This window comes from Lactuca serriola, chromosome 2, assembly GCF_051521515.1.
Source record: "Lactuca serriola cultivar US96UC23 chromosome 2, Lser_US96UC23_V15, whole genome shotgun sequence".
In the NCBI taxonomy this organism is placed as follows: domain Eukaryota; kingdom Viridiplantae; phylum Streptophyta; class Magnoliopsida; order Asterales; family Asteraceae; genus Lactuca; species Lactuca serriola.
Genome location: NC_136409.1, coordinates 138,954,914 through 138,971,568, shown reverse-complemented (window position 1 = coordinate 138,971,568; position 16,655 = coordinate 138,954,914).

Sequence of the window (16,655 nt, the reverse complement as noted above, 5' to 3'; positions counted from 1 at the left end):
AGGTATGTAACTCTATACTTGGCAATTTCAAATTCCAATAGGGTTATGCTAGGTTTAGTTGTTCATTGTATGTTGCTATCAATGTTTATAAAATAGATCTTTTGTAGGATGCATGTACACTATTAATTGTTAATTGTTTACCGCATTATAAAATATGTTTCCTATAAAACCCAATAGTGGTATCAAATATTAGGCTTGTCAAAAATTGATTGTACATGAGTTGAATCGAACTAAACCTGTTTTTCGCAAAAACATTGATCTCTCGATGTGACAATGCCTTTATTACGACGTGAGATATGATTTTTCCAGATTTTCGGTAATTATCTTCCTAATCTGATTTATGGTGTTATTTTTGGTAATTATACGATATTAATTCTGTTAGATTCCGAATTTGAATGCCTTGTGTGATAATCCATAAAACCCTAAATATTAGGAGATATCCTTATTTGATAATTTTTAATTAGTTATATTAAACTAAATTATCCTTTATGAATTTGATAATTAATTTAATTGTAATGTAATTAAAAGATAATTATAAATTCATTATATGTTTAAATTGATTATGTAATTATATATAATTTAGATAGTTAATATTTAAACCTCATATTTTGAAAAGATTTAAAATAAACCTTATAATATATATTATTAATAGTTTAATATATTATATGTATAAGAAAAGTCAGTCAAATCAATAGTAGGCCTCATTCGCAAAGCCATACTCTAACGAAGGGTATAATGAAATGACCTATAAAACGAACGTCATTGGGTGTCCACTCTCACCCACCTCTCCCTTGTATGGTGGAGGGTCGTTAGTCGAACGTGTTTGATATGACATAAGATCTAAAAGTATGATACTATAAAGTAACTAAACGTTTTATAAATCTCACTCTAGTTACTTTAGGAAAAATGTGAAATTGTATGCTAATCCATGAAAATGCATGAAAAACTCGATTTTCTGGCTTTCTGGGCACTGGACTCGCCGAGTCCACTGATGAACTCGCCGAGTCCATGAGTAAAATCATCCTACTCGCCGAGTAGGTTCATGCACTCGCCGAGTAGGAGCCCCAGACAGCATATATTCGACGTTTTTGGCTAGAAATGGACTAGGAACATTACCCTAAGTTGTTTTTGAACTTATAAACTTGTTTTTGATGTGGTAATGTTCATGCTAATCCATTTTCAAAGATAATTGTCAATAGATTCATGTTTTGTATTAGTTTAAGGTTTAGACTAATTACATGAAAAAGTTTGATTTGAATTATCTTGTACTTATGAGTTGCTTAGATTAATAGAAAAGTTAATTGAAATAGTTGTTTTCAATCCATTTTAATCTAAGAGTTGAGTATAAAATGTGTTTGTGTAACTTGTCCTCAAGTTACATGAAGAGTCACATTAAAGACTCATAAAACTCATAATAGTTGGCAATGGTTACAAAGTGAAGAGTCTTGTGTCATTGAATAATTTTTATGACTCCATAACTTGTCCTAAAGTTATGGAAGTTCAAGAGTCACTTCATTAAAAGAAAAATATGTAACCATAATTAAATCCATAAGTTATAAAATAAAGAAAAAGTTAGTTCTTTTATTAGTTTAAAGTCTTCCATAACTTGTCCTCAAGTTATGGAACTTGAAGAGTTTTTGGATTAAAACTACTTTAAACACATAAGTTATGGAATTAATTAGTTTTGAATAGTTTCAAAACTTGCCCTCAAGTTTTGGAATTTGAAAAGTTTTCACTTATGAATACTTTAATTCCAAGTTAGCCCTTAGAATTTTAAAAAGTTAAAATTCAACTCTTATACTTTATAATATTATAAGTTAATAATATATATATATGTATAAGAGTAAAGTCAGTCTTACCGCTAGTACGCCTCATTCACGAAGCCGGTCTATAAGGTGGGTATAAGGTTGTTGCCTATAAAATGGCAACTTAATGGGTGTCCACTCTCACCCACCGCTTGCTTGACTGGTGGAGGGTCATTAGCCGAACGGGTTTGACAGGACTAGAATTTTCCCTTCATTAAAAGTATTAATGAAAATACTAAGTAACTAAATTCTTAATAATACCCAATCTTAGTTACTTAGGAAAAATGTGAATAAGGTGCTAACCCATGAAATTACACTTTACACTTTGTCCAAGTCGTAGTGGAGCGTGTGTGGTTAACCAGCACACTAACTTGGACTTAACAAGGTAGGTAAAGGGTGACTTAATATTTATCATAGTATCGATGGAGCGTGTGTGGTTAACCGGCACATCGATTGAGGGGTAAACACTTAAGGGTACCAAGTAATTTGCATGGTTACTTCACACCTTGTTTTGTGATCCTCGGCATCCCAGTCACAAAACCTGAAGGGCACACTCGAGATTGAAACATGCCTTTGAACAGTTCAATGAATCTCAAAGATCTAGGAGTTTCAAAACCAATTAAAACCTAATAATACATTTCGTTTATCTTGGTGGAAATTGGTGAATCGTCATTCACCTACCTTCAAATATTTTATACCTTGGATTACGGCATACCTCTTCTAAGTTATAAAATAGTTTGTTGGGTCCTAGCCTTAATATTTCATATTGGGTGTCATATTAAGGACTTTAAATCAACTATCTTGAATATCTCCCAAAAGATGTCTGGTTCAGACACCTATGATCTTCCCAAATCTTTTGAAACAAGGTTTCCTAATGAAGATGATGTCCCATGGATATCATACTTATTTCTCCTCCTCCAATTATTCTCCCCAACCCACAAGTTCTTGAAAAAGTTTAAGGTCACTCAAGCCCTATTGGCAAGGCAAGGTCTAGGTGTGGTCACGTCTTGGAGATGTAGTCACATATTGACAAGCCGGGAGAGTTGGGTGTCAAAGTCTTGAGAAAGTCAGTGGTTCAATCACTTTCTCAGTCACATAGTGAGTTCCTTTGGGACACCTATGAAACAGACTATGACAAGACCCTTAATGATCTTATCTGTTTGTTAAGATCAACTTCCTTAAAACTTGATGATCATTGACAATAGTGACACAGGAAATCCAGAAAAGCATTCTCTTCCCAATGGAAAGGGATCGGCCATAGTCAACTCGGTTGACCAAATGGTAAAGAGAAAAGCTAAGTCTGTGATAGTCTCGTGTACCATTATCAAAGGGTCCATATGTTTATATTGCCAAAGGAAGGGGCATTGGTTGCGAAGCTGCCAAATTTACCTAAGGATGTTAAAGTCAATAAGTTTGACTCTACTTCAGGTAAAGTCCACTATCTAACTCTGTTAAGTTTCTATTCTGAGATTCTTGATACATGATGTGACTGGGTCACATGGTGATGTTTTAAGAATCAAAGAAAAGTGAAGAAACTTAAAGAAAAGAATATGCTGAATCTGATCGCATAGATGGATTTCTATCGCATAGTTTGAAAAATCGGATTCTTGAGCTACTTCTTAGGAGTTATGAGATATTGCTTAAGGAATAGATAACAACAAGTTTTCATATGGATTGTAAGGATAAGTTTTTCCGCAAAGTTTTAAAATAAAGGAAATTTTTTTATTTTATTTATTTTAAAATATCCTTACAATGGCATTTGAGGAAAAAACTTGTTGCTTATATGATTCCATTAAGAGCAAGAGTGGAAATATGAAATTGATTCTTTCATTTGTGGTAATGTCTAGATTTACCAAATAAGGAAAGATTCTCATCACCCAAGTTTCAATTGGACCGGAACTTGGAATCATGCAAGTTGTATAGCATGATGAATGAGAACCTTCAAGTATTGGAAAATTAAGACTAATTACTTGTTCACATGGATGTGTGAGTCAAGTAAAGGACTAAGGGATCGAGTACACATTCTTGTGCACCGATTAAGTCCACCACAAAAGATTGATAAGACTATTCATCATAGTTTACTAAAGCTCAGTAAATATGATTATACTTACATGCTTAAGTGTAACTCTGAGACATTGGAAAAAAGGTTCCAATGTAAGGCAGAGCGAATAAGAAGAATCAAATTAGGCAGAAGGATAAAAGTTTCTCAAATCTGAAAAGATGGGAGAGTACTTTAGTATCATTTTTGTGATCATCTTAATGATTAAGAAACCATAGCACAATTAGTTCTCTAAGGAAAATCTTAGTGCATTCTTATGACTCAGAAGAGGAACTTGAATTGTTGAAGTGGTTAAATCAAGAAGATGAGTCATACTTCGTTCCAATACAAGTCTTAGAGTCATACTCCAAGATTGTAACTTGAGTGACATGTCTCAAAAGAAGGTTAAAACACTTGTCAAATGTAAGAGTAAAAGTTTTCTACTCTTGTACATTTGAAATTAGTAAGTTGTGATGTTTTGGATAAAACAAAGACCAACTTAGGCCAATTGTGTGAAGTGTTTGTCTTGATTAGAATCCACACTATCTCTTGGATATTTGACAAGGGAGTCTTATAGGTCAAGAGGACAGTGGGAGTCTTAAAAGTCTTGAAAGTCTCAAGAACTAATCAAGAATAAAACCTAAAGTTCTTCACTAGCACACAACTTGAGGTTCATAACCTATCGTGTTGACATATTCTATGACCATTCCAGTTAAAGTTGGTTTTGCATATGAGTTCTTAGAGTTCTCAATTTGTTGCACAACAACTTGGAAGCAATGGCAGACCCTTGAGCTGCCAGGTGGCAAGAAGTTAAGATTGAGTTCGGTCCATATGAGTTTGGATTTGTCATTATCTTTGTCTTGTGATTATGGTTTTGACAATTCACATGGATAAGAACACATACACCATTAAATCTAAGTGTCATAAGGTTTCTCTCCGATTCATGAAAATGATGGTGAGGAAACACTTTCACTAAGTAGATTTTAGCTAGATAGCAATTGTGATATTTGCATTCTCAAAGTCGTTAGTGGAGCGCGTGTGGTTAACCGGCACACTAATATGGACTTGTGAGAAGTAGCAAAAAGGTCTAAACATTATGATTACGACATCCCTCTTCATAATTGTTTAGATACACAAGTGTGCTATCTAAGGGAAGGTGTATGATTTTGATAAAGTCTTATCAAAACAATCTAGTATCAAAAATCTGAACTTTGGTAAGAAAGTCAGCTGATTTCTGAGTACATGTCAAAGCTAGTGGGAGCATAAGTGTTATGCTAATAATCATCATGTTAGTGGGAGCATGATAATTATGATAAGTATTGCAAGTTAGCAATGTTAATTATAGAAAACAAAAAGTTTCAATTGGGAAAAAGTTGTTTTGCTATAATTAAGGGAGAGGAAATTATGCTTCATCTCAAATCTATAAGCTTAGATCGTGAGGTTTTAATCATTTAGTCAAGGATATATATATGAATTTCATGTTGGAATGGCTCAACATAAGGAAATTCTGTATATGGGTCCATTATTTGCGTTCTAAAATTCGATTATGATTACGACATCCCTTTTCATAATCTGAATTATGAGAACTTGGCAAATAGAAATGGAAATGTTATAGCAAAAGACTGGTTTAGTCTTTATGTGAGACGTCATGAATCGTGTCCCATATGCTTCGGATATAGGATCGATTACATGTGCTATATTCATCCTTTCTAAAATTTTCCAAATGCCTGGGGCATTAAGAAGGGAAAAGGTTTAGAACTGGATATGACTAAAAGGATTAAACAATTGTCGAGAACAATCTAAGGTTTTCCAAAGATTGGTTACTCAAGGACAATTGGAAGTATAGTGATAATTCTGGACGGACCATATTGACATAGTCTGTAAGGAGGCAACTCTTGTTCAGAAGTGATAGTCAAAATGGAATCTGGAAATGTTTCAAAGTTAGAATTTTAAATCTGTGTAAGATTAAGGAAACTTAATGCAAGAAGGGTATTTCCAAGGAGTTGATCTCCTTTGGAATACTCTGTAATGATTGTTGCCAAGTCTCTGTGAGTTTGTGCATAATCGTTACAAGAGTATCAATGCATATAAGTTTAGAATCTAACAGATTTCAGTAAATGGCATGAATTTGGAATTCTTGCATTTGCAGTAAGGATTTGGGAGTGTGAAAAGAGAATCATTGAAGTAATGTTCAATTGATCTAGTTCACAAAGTAAAGATCATAGACAAACATAGTATGCATACTTGGTGTATGGCATGACTAGTGTTTACGAAAACATAGTGTATATGCTTGGAGCATGGGACAACTATTGTTTTAAATTCAAGAATAAAGTTGATAGCTGAAACAGTATACAATGAATAATGTGTAATCATATGGTGATAAATAAAAGGTATTTTATTTATATTCATAAGTTCTGAGACCATATTGGATTCGATTATTATTGTGTTTCATTTTGCATGTTTTGACTTCCCGAATAAACTAGGTTATTCTTTCGGAATAACTAAGTTATTCAAACCATCCACAGTCGGTCATATGTTGGAAGTAGATATGAATTAAGACTGTCATGGGTTGGCTTGTAGAGGTCTAAGGTGTTGGACAAAGGGCTACAACACTCATGAGTGCTCATAAGTTCTGAGTATTGGATTCAACCCGCGCTCATTGGAATCACTTCATGGATTTTATCACGAGTGATCATGAGACGATAATATCTTATATTCTTCAAACCTAGAGATATGAGTTGTTACTATGAGTTGATAGTACATTGATTGCACGAAACCGCATTTGGTAACTCGGTGCTATAAAACGTGCCTTTGTGTATGATTCAACAAGTAGTAGAACAAGCCATATGAGTCGAAGTTTATCCGTTCCTTTTACCTTCGGGATAAAAGCGATATCTGTGGGCCCCTCGATGATTTGATGATGACAAATGGAAGTGCTCGGCCGGGCCAGGACTGATTTGATTTGTTCAATTAGTCAGTCGTCATAAATCGGAAATCGGGAAACAACAAATGGACAGAGAGAATGATTATAATCCATGTCTCAGTCCATATGATATCTAGAATGGAGGAATATATGATCCCTTATCTAATGGACAAGTCACTGACAAAGGTCAGAGTTCATCTACAAGGTCAGAGTTCGACAGAAGCTTTTGAGAGCTACGATTGCCGGTTGGTTCCTGAAGTCATACGCAATAATAGTTTTAAACTTATCCAAGTGGGAGACTGTTGGATTAATGTCTAAGTCCATAACTATAATTGGTAAGACTTGACCCGACCCGGCATGGTCCATTTGGGTTGCATACCATCATGCACTTGGATAGACTATAATGAGAGAAATAAGACACTTATGGTTATTAATATATTATAAGTTCTAGTATATTAATAATAAGAATAATGAGATTATTTAATTAGTATTGATCAAGAATTAATCTAGGATTAATTAAGTGATCAAAAGAAGACTAATTAAATATATGGGTTGATTGTGTAAATCATCCATACTTGTATAGTGGGCTAATGCTCCATGGATAATCAAGTTGGGATAAAACCCATAGGATGGTCCATGGATGCTCCATGGTGTATTTGAACCCATGGATCCAAGGAAATGGAAAGTCATGACAATTAGGGTTTGCCCTAATTGTAACACTATATAAAGATATTATTCTTGGCAAAATCGGTTGCTAGTATTATTCTAGAGAGAGAGCTAGCCGATTTCATGAGTTGTAGAATTCTCTCGAGTTATTCTAAGTGTTTTGATGATTGTGATTCCATTTGAGGTGTCACACTTGGGGCACTAGGCACTCAAGCTTCATGAAGACTTACTACACCAAAAAGGTATGTATTCTATCCTACTATATTCATTGTTTTACATGCTAGATTAGGATAATACCTTGGAAGTTCTTATTTGCATGTATAATAGATAAAACATAGATCCAAGGTATTTAGGGTTGCATGTACACTTAGGAGTGTTAGAATGCTCAAAATCCAACAAACCGACACACTAATTTGGAACTACAAAGATGAAATGATGAAACAACTCGTGGTTATGATTGTTTATGGAGCATGTATGGTTAACTGGCACATCAATGGGATATCATACATCAATCAAGGATGTTTGATTGGGTTTGCATGATTATTCACATCTTAATTGTTATCCTCGGCATTCTAGTCATAATTGGTAAGAACATAATCAAGATTAAACATGCCATTAATATGATTCAATGAATCTCAAAAGATCTAAGAGTTTCATGTGATTAAATTTGGAAAAATGTGCTACCTACCTAAAATAGATTCGAATTTGATTACAACATCCATCTTCAAAGGTCGAATCGAAAATATGGATCTTGACCTTAATTTAAGTTATGGGTTAATAATTAAGGATTAAAATCAACTAATCTGAATTCTCTCTTCTCCCAAATTTTAGATGTCAAATCAAGACAATAATGGTCTTCCTCATTCTTCTGGCAATATTATTCCTTGTTCTTCAGGAGATTGTCTTCCAAATTTGAGTCAAGGTGAAAACATTTTCCCTTCCTTCAAAAATGGTGGAAGTGGACATCGTCTCTATTCAACCCTTTCACCTCCTCCTCTTGTGACTCTCCCAACGTCATGTTTTCCTCGAGTTGAAAGATATGAAACTACTCAAGCCCTATTAGCATGTAACATGAAGATGGAAATTATATGTGTGCACATGTTCTGAAAATGAAGTCATACATTGACAAGTTGGAAAGAATGGGTATTGTATTCCCAAGGGAGTAAGACAGTGATTTGGTTCTTGTTGAGTTGAAGACTCGTTTGAAGATTGCGTCATTGGGCTCGGCTGATAGTCCATTTATTTTGTACTCCGGTATTGGGCCTGTCCAACCGTGAGTTTGCTAGGTTTATTATATAAAGATATGCTTGCATGCATATTAGGTTAACAATTCAGAAGTAACGATTACGATAGCATTGCAGATTTATTTTATCGTTCTTGTAAACCTCCAACTCTCTACAGTTGATGTTCTTGATCGAGCTCTTCTGAGGGTTTTGTTTATAATCATTCGACTCGTTTGATTCATCGTTGAGTTGTTCATACTTTTGCTTTCATTCTTACTGTTTAAATATTTATTCACCTGTTTAAGATCTAATCGATCTTCAAGATTAAGTTTTAATCTCATCAATTGGTATCAGAGCAGGAGGCTGTGTAATCGATACACTTCTTTTCTGTGAAAAGGTTTCAATTAGGGTTTTTCCGCAATTACTGATATTTATTGAGCCGTCATCTCATTATTGACGTATCTTGATATTTATTATTTTGCCCTAATCTGAGTTATTACAAGTCTGATCTTTGAACAGGTTTTTCGATCATAATGGACGAGTCGCAATCGAATCCCATCAATATTTCCAACAGCATCGGTTCAACCATGAAGATTCCCATCCTATATACCCATGATTATGAAGTCTGGGCGCATCACTTCGAAGACTACGTTATAGGTTCTGAGGATAATGGATACCTCATATGGGAATTAATCATTAATGGATCTTTTTCTCACTCTGCAACGTTGAGGATTATTAAAACTCAAAAGGAGTATAATGATCTGCTGAAAGATGTTAAAGATATTGCGCAAGATGAAAAGGACAAATTCCAGTGCAATATCAAGGCGTTACGATTGATCAGATTCGCCCTTCAGTCCGACACCTTCAGATTGGTAAGCTCATGCACGACGGCTAAGGAAGTTTGGGATAGACTTCGTGAACTGTACTCTACAAACGAGGATCTTGAACACTCTATCCAAACCTTGCTCTTATCTGAGTTTGGAGAATTTAGGCAAGGAGACGAAGAATCTGTGACCCAGACGTTCGATCGCTTCAATCATCTTCTCAGCAAGATGATCAAACATGACATCGAAAGGAAGCTTATCGAGCAGAAGGTTACGTTTCTAAATGGTTTAAGGTCAGAGTGGAGAGCAGTTGTGTCCACGGGTAAAGCCCATGAACAGTTTAAATCTTATTCTTTGGCGAAACTGGTGGGTATTCTCAAGTCCCAGGAGAAGATTGTGCTGCAGGAAAAGAACGTTGTTTCAAGCCTGGGTTCGCTAGCCCTCCTTTCAAAAAGTAAAGCTGTGATGGAGGAAGAAGACTTCGACTTGGAGGAGTATGACCTCACGTCTGAGGAGTATGCTATGATGGTATCTAACCCCAAGAGGTTCTTTAAGAAAAGATTCCCCAGCAACAAAAATCGAAACTGGCAGGGGAGTTATAGTTCAGAAAAGGTTAACAATGAACCGAAGGTTGAAGAGCCCAAGAAGGAACCGAAGGCAGATGGTGATTCTGGAGTGAGCTGTTACTACTGTGGTGGGAAAAACCACTATGCTAAGGATTGTGTCCTCAAAAAGATGGCTGAAAAAGATGAGGAAAAGGATGAGGAAGCTCTGCTGCAGAAGAAGCTTGATGAGATGAGAAAGAAGAAATCTACCGCTAACCCTTCCATGAATGCTCTAATTGTGCAGGGTTCGGTTGCTGATGACAAGTTCGGTGGAGTGGAAGTTTGGTCAACCGACTCCGAAGATGACGAAGTGAGGAAGCCTTCGCATGGAAAGGAGTATGTGGCTAAAGAGGAGAGCAATGGAGGCAGGTGCTTGATGGTGTCTGAAGTATCTCAGATGAGGGGATACAACACTGATGGAGGAAGCAATGAACCGAAGGAGCAACCTGATATGTGCTTTACGGCCAAACCGCTCAGCGTGCAGTTCAACGAACTCGATGAACTGATCAAGAAGGTACAATCGGTTTTTGTTTCATTTAAAGTACCACAAAGCTCCTATGAAAAAGAACTAAAAAGTGTTAATTCACGAATCTCACATCTAGATAGTAGTTTAACTCAAACTCGAGTCACCAATTCTAACCTAACTGATCAATTAAGCAGGGTGTCTTCGAAGAGTGAGGAGTGGCGCATGTGGATCGAGTTGAAGGAGTCTGAATTAGTTAAAATAAAAGACGAAAACATTTATTTACAGAGAGACAATTTAAAGTTGTTAAAACAACGTAATGTTTTTTGTTTGATTGCAAAACGTCTTTATACTAATATTACTCAGCTTCACTTGGATTGTGAGATAGGACAAAAGATCCATTGCATGATTTTACCCTTCCTTGAGTTTAAGGAGGATGAAATCGATGCTGAAGCCTATAATTGTGAGAGTGTGATATCATCTGATGACGTCAATCTGACCTATATGTATGGACTGGACAAAATTGAATCTTTCATTAAATCCAAGGACCACAAGGACATGCTCAAAAACCTTTTGGATGAAAATGATAGACTTAAACTGAGAACCGAAACCATACAAAAATTTGACTCTTTAAATGCCAACTTGAGCTCAGAAAATAAAATTGATGTTGAAAATACATCTGAGCTTAATGAGGATGACAACATGAGTGAAATTTCTGTAGAGGACATGGTTGACTGCTCAGAATTTGTGAAAAGCGAACCTGAAAACCACAAGAATCTAATTTCTGAAAATTCAGTGGAGTTCGCTCGGTTGTCCCAACAAAAGTCCCCGATCTTAGCAGAAAAAGCAGTTGTATATCAAAAGGTCAGGACCACTCCAAATCAAGTGTACAAGGTCACAGGAGTAACCGAACATCAGACCGTTGAACTCACAGCTATCGTAAACGAAGATAATGCTGATGGCTGCGATGAGTTCTTTTGGTCAGCTCCAATCGATAATGCAGATGAAACCAAAGGCTTGTCAGAAAGGACTTCATGGATCAGTAAAGGTAGATATATACCAGAACCCTTGAACAAGCCAGACAATTTCGATGTGCCAAGTACCAGTGGTACGAAAGACATTCCTCAAGAGAATGGAAGCTCAGCCAAAGAAGAAGTTCCCTCTAGTTCGTCAGTTCAAAGTGAAACTCCCACAGTCCAAAGTGAACCGGCCAAGGAGAAACCGAAAACGAATGCCAATATCCATCATCAACAGAAGCAGATGAGGAATAAGAAACGTGAAAGGAACCAGAGATACAGGAAGAACCTCTCTGAAAGGAAACAATTCTGGCAATCCCAGAATGCTTATTTCTCACATCAAGACAAAAATCTGAAGGTTGAGAATGATCCTGTCCAAAAGCATGAGACACACAACAACCGAAAGCCAAGGTTAGGTTCGGAAAAGAATACCAACCGAAAGCAAAGGTTCGGTTCTGAGGATGACTCCAACCGAAAGCCAAGGTTCGGCTCACAGAACGACTTCAACCGAAAGCAAAGGTTCGGTTCTGTTATCAAAGGAAATCAAAACTCTAAGGTAAGTCCCACCAATGATCAAAAGCAAAAGGGTCACCTAGAGTCTCCAGCCAAGAAGTCATCTCAATCTAAGCCCACTCCTTCTCATTCATCTAATTCTTCTAATTCTTCCACTTCATCTCCATCTTGCTCTAAAGCTCATTCTGTTCGTTCTCAAAAATCTCATTCGTCAGCTGAACAAAAGAGCAAACAGAAGGTTTCTGCATCCAAACCAGAGTCTAAACCGAACGCACCTAATCCCAATAAAATAAAAGTCTTTACCATTAAAAAGAAAGATGAAACAACACTCATAAAACGAACATATCTTGTTGACATCTCTCTTACTATTCCTGTTCCTGTGAAAGGCTCACGTGGACCCAAGAAACTTTGGGTTCCTAAATCTGCTTAATTTTTGCAGGTTATAAGTGACGAGCATTTTGACGAAGAATGGTACATCGATAGTGGCTGCTCACGTCACATGACAGGGAGGAAAGAGGAGCTCAGGGAATACAGGTCTCTTGCAAATGGTGGCAACGTTAAGTTTGGAAACAACTCTTTCGGCACCATAAAGGGATACGAAATGATAACTAATGGTGATTTTACTATAAGGAAGGTGGCATATGTGGAAGGACTGCAACACAACCTCATCAGTGTATCTCAGCTTGTTGGAGGTACAGGTCTCAAAGTCTCATTCGACGATGAAGGTTCTGAAATTATTGAGAAGAAGACGAAGAAAGTAATTCTCAAATCTGAACGTAAGGGTGAAATGTTTCCTCTAAACCTCCAACCCATCAAAGGAAACCCAGCTATTTGCTTGTTATCAAAAGCACAATCTGACGAAAGTTGGTTGTGGCACCGAAGACTCTCTCATCTCAACTTTAAAGATATCAACAAACTTGTCACTAGAGGTCATGTTCGAGGTCTTCCATTGCTCAAGTTCGACAGAGATCATTTGTGTGCTGCATGCGAAATGGGGAAACAGAGTCGTCAAAGTCATCCATCCATAATTAACACAAAAGTTGTTGAACCACTCGAATTACTTCATATTGATTTGTGTGGTCCATCATCTACCGAAAGCATCGGTGGTAGCAAGTACATTCTTGTTATTGTTGATGACTTTTCACGATTTACATGGGTGTTCTTTTTAAAGCTCAAATCTGAAGCGACTCAAAAGCTGAAAGTGTTCATCAAACAGATTGAAGTACAGCTCAAGAAGGTCATTCGCAACATCAGGAGCGACAATGGTCTGGAATTCAAGAACAAGGAATTTGAAGAATTTCTGGCAGAAAAGGGAATAAGTCACAACTTCTCAGCTCCCTACACACCTCAACAGAACGGAATTGTCGAAAGACGAAACCGATCTTTGTGTGAAGCTGCCCGAACTATGCTAAGTTTCGCTTCCTTACCTCTTTATTTTTGGGCTGATGCTATTTCTGCTGCTTGTTTTACACAGAACATGTCATATCTCAACAAGCGCTTCATGCTCACGCCTTACGAGATTCTCAACAACAGAAAGCCCAATGTAAAATTTTTCCACGTGTTCGGCTCACGGTGTTTCATCTTTAACTCTAAAGAACACCGCAACAAGTTCGATGTCAAAGCCGACGAGGGAATATTTCTGGGTTACTCTCTCACTTCCAAAGCATACAGAGTCCTAAACAAGCGTTCGAGGAAAATCGAAGAGACCTATTACGTGACTTTTGATTATAGCTATGTCAAAAAGCTACAGGCCAAAGAAGACACATCTGGGGAAATCTTTCCTCAAACTGGCCAAGTCACAGTCTCGATCGCTAATCTATACGAGAAGTTTATGGAGCTCTTTGACGAACCAAAAAAAGCTACTCTCTCAAAAGCAGGTGCAACAGACAACAAGGTAGACCACATGGAACAAATTGTCGAAGAAGATGCCAGGAGAATGAACGAAGGAGGATCAAATTCTGATGAACCTCTATCCAACGATGCTTCAGTTGAGGGGGAGCCAAGCTCACAAGTTGAGGGGGAGCCAAGCTCACATGTTGAGGGGGAGCCAAGCTCACATGTTGAGGGGGAGCCAAGTTCTCCAAATACTCCAGAAAGTCCAACTCCAACCGAAAGTACTTCTCCAACCGAAAGTACTTCTCCAACCGAAAGTGCTTCACCAACCGAAGGTGCATCAACGTCTAAAAGCCCAGAACCACAAGAAACCTCTGAACCTCAAGCTTCTCATAGCTCTTCTATCGAAGAGGAGCATGCTGATATGTCGCTCGACCACGAAAGCCAATCCGAGCCAGAAGAAATGATCAATGCTGAACTAGACCCAACCTTTGATCCAAACTACCCTCCTCTCACTAAATGGACCAGAGATCATCCTATCTCTCAAGTGGTTGGTGATGTCTCTGAAAAGGTCCTAACCCGATCACAACTAAAGGCAAAACAAACATCCTTATTCTCCAAAGTTGAGTTTTGTATGTTTAACTCTTTCGTATCAAAAGTTGAACCGAAGACAGTTAACACTGCTCTCGATCACTCCGATTGGGTTCAAGCGATGCAAGACGAACTGAACGAATTTGAAAGGAACAAAGTCTGACGCCTCATTCCAACTCCTCCAGATGCCTCGGTTGTTGGTCTCAAATGGGTCTTTAGGAATAAAATGGACAAGGAAGGGAACGTGATAAGGAACAAAGCTCGTCTGGTTGTAAAAGGATCTTGTCAGGAGGAAGGGATTGATTATGAAGAGACTTTCGCTCCGGTAGCTAGGCTCGAATCTGTGAGAATCTTTCTTGCTTATGCTGCTCACAAAAACTTCGAAGTTTTCCAAATGGACGTCAAGTGTGCATTTCTTAATGGAGAACTAGAAGAAACAGTGTACGTAGAGCAACCTCCTGGGTTTGTGAACGAAAAGTATCCAAATCATTGCTACATTTTGGATAAAGCTGTGTATGGTCTCAAACAAGCTCCGAGAGCCTGGTATGAAACGCTAACTAAATTCTTAAAGATGTCCAAATTCAAACAAGGTTCGGTTGACCCAACCTTCTTTCGCAAAAAGGAAGGTAACCACCTTATGATAGTTCAAATTTATGTCGATGACATCATCTTTGGCTCAACGAATCCCAGCCTAACAGCTAAATTCAGAAAGCTGATGGAGACTAAATTTGAAATGAGCTCAATGGGTCCTATTAACTTTTTCCTTGGTTTAAATATTAGACAGGGACCCGAAGGCATCTTTATCAATCAGGAAGCTTACACGAAGACTCTCCTAGCAAAGTTTGGTATGATGGGAGACTCCAAAGTCAAAGTCCCAATGGCATTCGGCACCAAGCTAACTCCATCTCTAGATAAACCGGCTGTTGATATCACGCTCTATCGTCAAATGATAGGCTCACTAATGTATCTTACTGCTAGCAGGCCTGACATCATGTTTTCTGTGTGTTACTGTGCTAGATTTCAGGCAAACCCACGCGAACCTCACATGCTTGCAGTCAAGAACATTCTACGCTATCTCAAGCGAACTACCTCCTTAGGTCTATGGTATCCATCCAACTCAGGCTTCTTCGTTCAAGCCTACTCAGATGCAGACCTTGGAGGATGTGGACTCGACAGAAAAAACACCACTAGCGGCTGTCAATTCCTTGATGGGAAGTTGGTCAGTTGGCAATCCAAGAAACAAACGTGCGTGTCGTTGTCTACTGCCGAAGCGGAATACATAGCCGCTGCATCCTGCACCTCCCAAGTGATTTGGATCCAGAGTCAACGTCGAGACTATGAACTCAATATGAAGAAGATCCCACTATATTGTGACTCTAAAAGTGCAATTAGGATCTGTCATAACCCAGTGCAACACTCTAAAACCAAACACATAGCACTGAGGTATCACTTCATCAAAGATCACGTAGAAGATTTGAAACGATTTTTATCTCTCCATTACATTCGTTTCATCAACATAACCCTTGAGACTCTCAGAAATTACCACTGAGGTTTATGGTTACACAACAACTGTGTTTATGATCTCAGTTTCGTGCCACTACGGGCTGAGTGAAACCCAACATTCAACACCACATCTGAATTGACGGTGAACAATAAATTTGCTCAAGTTTTCACCTACGAATTGACGGATGTATCCTACTGAAATCTCAAATTTTATTTTTGTGTGATTCCTATGAAATTGTTAAACACCATAACATTTCTACCCTTGGGATCCAGTTTTTAATTTTTTTTTTATGATATTTTATATTTTCCCAGCCAATTTAAAATTAATTTCTACCTACTTGTTCAACAGACTACACCGGTCTCACAAGTACTTTGTTCACTTTCTTTCTTATTTCAAGATTAGAATTGTTGAATCAAAGCGAAAGCCACCCTTACTTAGCCAATTAAAAGAAGTCTTTCAACATTTACTAATAAATGTTTGATCGTCATTCAACGGGAAACCACATTAACACTTTGAGGTCTCTCTTGATCTCGAAGGAAGAGATTCGTGCCCGGGATCATTTGTTTCGTGTCATTCTTGACATCACAATCATTCCTAAAAAGAGTTGCTTTATTTCTTTTCTTTTTACACTCTTTGCACGAAAATCTTTGA